We start from the raw sequence: 5,341 nt of genomic DNA, 5'->3' as shown, positions 1-5,341 counted from the left end.
AGTCCTCCAGGCCAGCTTTCCGCCGAGTCCTCCGGGCTGCCGGACCGTGGCCCCCGCCCCTGCCGAGTCCGCGGGCCGAGCCCGCCGGGTCGCCAGGCCGCCGGCCCGCAGCCCCCGCCCCCGCCGGGTCCGCGGGCTGAGTCCACCAGGCCAGATCTTCGGCCGAGTCCTCCAGGCCGAGTCCTCCAGGCCAGGTTTTCCACCGAGTCCTCCAGGCCGAGTCCTCCAGGCCAGGTCTTCCGCCGGGCCGAGTCTCCGTCTCCCCTCCGTCTCCCTCCAGCGACTCCATCCAGCCGAAGACTGGGGAGTCACCCAGCAGACTGGGGAGTCACCCAGAATACCGCCGGCGAGCTCAGCTCCACGAAACTGGGGTCGTGGCCAAGCCTCCGACCCTCAAGAGGCCCCCATCTCTGCCGAGGGCTCCGTTCCGTCACGGAGCTAACCCCGGTAGGTCCGCCATCTTCCGTTGCAGCAGTATAATATAAGCAAAGATTTATAAAATATATCTATGTCATCAGTATATCGATTCTCAACAAGGCATTCTTGGTAGTTCTCTACCACATACACAAGGGGGAAGAGGGAAAATGTCAGTGTTGTTAATGGTTAGACTGTTGGTCTATGATTCAAAAAAGAAACTTCCTCAAATAACTCATAATAAGGAGACATTAGATTATGTACTATTGTCACCCTAACCTAGAGTAAATGGTTATTAGGAAACTAAAATGGTTAGGAAAATATAATCTTACTAGGGAAAGAGTAAATGTCATAAATAAACTTAATATGAAGTGCTGAATAATGATGTGTAAATTCCTAAGGGAATTCAAAGTTTGCCCCATCTTCTTCCTATGCAGTATTCAAAATTGCACTCTGAATGGTGAGTGAAATATTTTATAAGGAAGGAACGGTTGCTGGAATTGGGTATGTCTAGTTTAACGAAGAGAAGGACGAGGGGGGGACATGATAGCAGTGTTCCAATATCTCAGGGGTTGACACAAAGAATAGGGAGTCAAGCTATTCTCCAAAGCTCCTGAAGGCAGGACAAGAAGCAACAGATGGAAACTAATCAAGGAGAGAAGCAACCTAGAACTAAGGAGAAACTTCCTGACAGTTAGAACAATTAACCAATTAACAATTAACCGCCTCCAGAAGCGGTGAATGCTCGAACACTGGAAGTTTTTAAGAAGAGACTGGACAGCCATTTGTCCGAAATGGTGTAGGGTTTCCTGCCTGAGCAGGGGGTTGGACTCGATGACCTCCAAGGTCCCTTCCAACATCATCATCATCATCATCATCATCATCATCATCATCATCATCATCATCATCATCATCATCATCATCATCATCATCATCATCATCATCATCATTATTATTATTATTATTATTATTATTATTACTATTATTACCTGACATTAGCAATGGGAGGAGGAGGGGAAAGATTGGAATGTAAGGAAGAAGGGGGGGATGGATGCCCAGCTGAGTCTGGTGAGAAGCTTCAGCCAGCCAAGGTCAACTATCCTTATGCAGAGCTGGGAAATGAGCACCTGTTTCCTAAACAATTTTCAAGCACCTGATTGGACATTTACAGACAACCAGGGGATGGCCAGGGGGGAGGTGGTGGTAAGAGGAAAATTTCCATTGTGTTGTTTGCATGGAAAAACCTCAGATTCACCTTATGCCACTTTTGTAACCATTTAAGCTTCTGTAAAGTATACTCGTGGCAAAAACAAGTGCTAGATGACTGAGTGGGATGGTTGACATTATGCTGATCTCTCTTCTGAGGGACTGTCATCCAAAATAAGGTGAGATGCAAGAACTTCTGTTTTTTTCCTAGTTACCAGTTCCATAAATTCTATCAGTTAAATTGTATATGTATATACTCTTAGCACTAGGTGAGCATAGAGGTGAAGTTCCTAATCCTTAGACCATGAAATAATGGCAGAACAGGAGTATGTATCACATGGCATTCCTATTGTTTATCATCAGCTCCCATTATCCTTCACAAATGACCAAGCTGGCTGGGTCTGGGAATTCAACACACCAAGAGGACTACATCTTTTTTTATGTAGTATCACACTAGAATGGAGGAATGTGATCTGTTGAGTGTCATATTATTGTTCAGTGTGATCCTGAGATATCGCAATAATTTTGAGTAGCTGGGAGATCCAAAGGTATCTATTTTCTCTACCTCAGTGCAGCTATTATTTGGCAACAATTGATCCAGTCAAAACCATGTTATCTCTATACTGACAGCAAAAAAGAATGAAATACAGTTTATCACAATTGGTGAGGGAGGGAGGGTAAGGTCATTAAAAAGAAAGAAAGAAAAAGTAGGATGAAAAACTAAAATAGCCTTAATATAGAGGTGACCGGCACAGGGTTTCTTTGTGGTTCCTTGGATGGTATGTATTTTGATTTAGCTTTAATCCTCTGCTCAGGAAGAATTTGTTTTGCTAAAGTTTGTAACACAAATCAGATTCATGAATGGCAATTAAATCTGCAGTCTAACTTGGAAGAAAATTAAGCTCAGTATAAACAAGGTTTGATTCCAAGGTGTTCAGGTCAAAAAAGCAGAGGGCAGCGGATGGGAGAAAGCTGCACTGCCTTAAAAGAATGCAGTTGCTGGAAATGCTTGGATTAAAGTCTAATAATAAATAACACACATAAAAATCAGAATCCCTTTCTGACTAGAAGTGCACTTAGAGTAGCATAAAGAGGAGATCATGATGATACCCCAAATTCATTGAGACAGAGAAATATAGAACAGAAAGGTCATTGTGATATATACCTCTTAATAATGTGATTCAAAAAACTTTGAATCAGGCCAGTTAAAAAGGTCTAAAGGTATTTCAGCACCTTAACACTACTTAAGTGAAAGATGGGCCTAAATCTATCCTTAGAAATCTCTACACAGGATTGCCTGGAAATCAGACTTGAATCTTTTTCTCTATGTCAAACATATGCTGTTTAATAAGTCCCTTAGCATTTCCAGGTTCTAACCCCATGACAAACACTGAGGGAAAGCCTTATGTTTGAAGCTTCTTACCATATGTCCTCTTTCAAGTAGATTTAGATTGATCAACCCTTCTGAAAGAGTTTGATCAAAAAGGAGTTTCTAACAAAAAGAGGATGAAGAAGACCCAAATCTACACTTTCATTGAAGGAAACCCCATCTCCAATCATATGGTCTTATTAGGGATATAGGTAAAAACTGAAAGAATATTCCACAGACTGTTAAAAAAACATGCCATAAAACAGCTGGAATAACTCTTTTTGACTTCAAAACTTTTTTAAAGCAGCAGCGACATGGTTGATACCTTGTACAGAAGAAGCAAAACCAAAGCCAAAAATGGTTGTGTAATTTGTTAAAGGTCCACAGCTATATCCCAGCCAACCATAGAATTCTAGTCTAGCGAGTGTTATAAACTCTTGAATTTTTCAAAAGCCACTCCATAAATAAAAAAGATACTAGGATATTACTAGACTCTAGCAGACTTTAGCCACATGTGTAAGTAGAAGTATGTTCAGATCTTAAAAGATTCAGAGATGTTATTTTATGGCAGTGTCAGGTTTCCTTTTAAGCTGTATTTCTAACCTGTGAGATGTTCTTGAGAACTTTATTAAAAGCAGAAATCCTATTGCTCTGCACTTCGGCATTTGAAAATAAGCAACATAAGAGGGAAATGGTGGCACCCTATTGCATCTGGTTCTACAGAAGGGTAGCATATACTGTTTCCCCACAGCTTCCATTTTCATAACAGGAAAGGCTGTGTCTATTTACCTTCCACATGTCAAGCACCTGGTAACAGTACAAGACCTGTATTCGGGGGGGGGGGGGAAGCAAGTGCCAATCCTACGACTATCCCTAAAATAGCTTTTGGATGTATTTTAGGTTGTACTTTAAAAATATATGGGCAATGAGAAGGACTGGAGAAGGAAGTATGAAGGGCAGTCCCCTTCTTCCACATAATTGTCTCTAAAAGTGGAGTTTGTATAAACATCAGGTATTACTAGGCACGTAAGGAAGTATAAAATGGTTTGTCTTCAGTTAAGAACTTTAAAGAATCCTTTAAAAAAATCTCTAATGGGAAGACCTAATTGATACTTTTCTTCCACAGCATCCATCATAAATATGAACCAGTTGCGAAACATTCAGATTCTGATCACATGACCATGGGGATGCTGCTATAATTGAAAGTGTGAAAACTTTTGTCAGTGCCATTGTACCGTTTTCAACAATCACTAAACAAAATGTTGTAAATCAAGGCCTACATGTACTGTGAGAGCTGCACTGGTTACTGGTTGGTTCCAGGAGCAATTCAGATATTGGTTGTCACTTTTTGACATCTTGGATATCTTGAAGGCCATCTTCCCCATTAATATTTAAAATTAATACAAGAAACAATTGCCTTAGCTCATGATGAGATTAAAAATAACACAAAGGAGATAAAAGAACAATTTTCTAATTTAAATGTACAAACCCAGAAAATAACCACAGAGAAGGAACTAGCAACCCAGATAGAAGGAAAATTAGAAAAAGCTGATGCAAATATGGAGGTCCCCCCCCAAAAAAACCCTAACAGTCAGACTCAGACAAATGAAGAATTAGAAGACATAATGATAATATTGGAAATGGAAAAGACATTTTATCAATCAAGATTTTAGGAGAATATATAGTGTTTTGATAGAGCTTGATTCGGAAACAGAATTAGTTAAAGATTGTATGATTAAATGGGCTCAAAATACTCAAAAGTCAATTATGTTAGAAACATGGGAAACAATTTGGGTAAGAAATGTCAAGTTCACTCAAGCACAGAATTTAAGGGAAAATTTTTATAAAATGTTTTATAGATGGCATTTGGATCCTCAAAAACTGTCTTGCATGTATCCGAACTTGCAGCCAAAATGTTGGAGATGTGGTAATTTGGATGCAACTTATTATCATATTTGGTGGACATGTAGGGATGTTAAAGCTTTTTGGATTAAGATTTGGTGGAATCTTCAACAGATTTTTAAGAAGAAGATAAAATTTACACCGCAATTATTTTTATTGGGCATTATGGACAATCTGGACTCAAAAGAAGTGAATTTGATGTTGTACTGTATAACAGCAGCAAGGACATTGCTCAAAATTGGAAAAAGGAAACATTACCGAATATGGATGATTGGAGACAGAAAGTTTCATATTTTGCAGAAATGGCAAAAATATCCGCATACCTGAAGGATCAATATCAAGAGAAATTTATTTTGGTATGGAGAAGATGGATAGATTATATTCAGAGAAAATATGAAATGAACAATTATCATATAGCTTTTGATTAATTATTGTTACTTATAAATATTT

This window comes from Protobothrops mucrosquamatus, unplaced genomic scaffold (genome assembly GCF_001527695.2).
Source record: "Protobothrops mucrosquamatus isolate PMUCROS unplaced genomic scaffold, P.Mucros_1.0 scaffold149, whole genome shotgun sequence".
NCBI lineage: Eukaryota > Metazoa > Chordata > Lepidosauria > Squamata > Viperidae > Protobothrops > Protobothrops mucrosquamatus.
The sequence above is the reverse complement of the archived record's forward strand: the minus strand, read 5'-3'. Positions refer to the sequence as shown.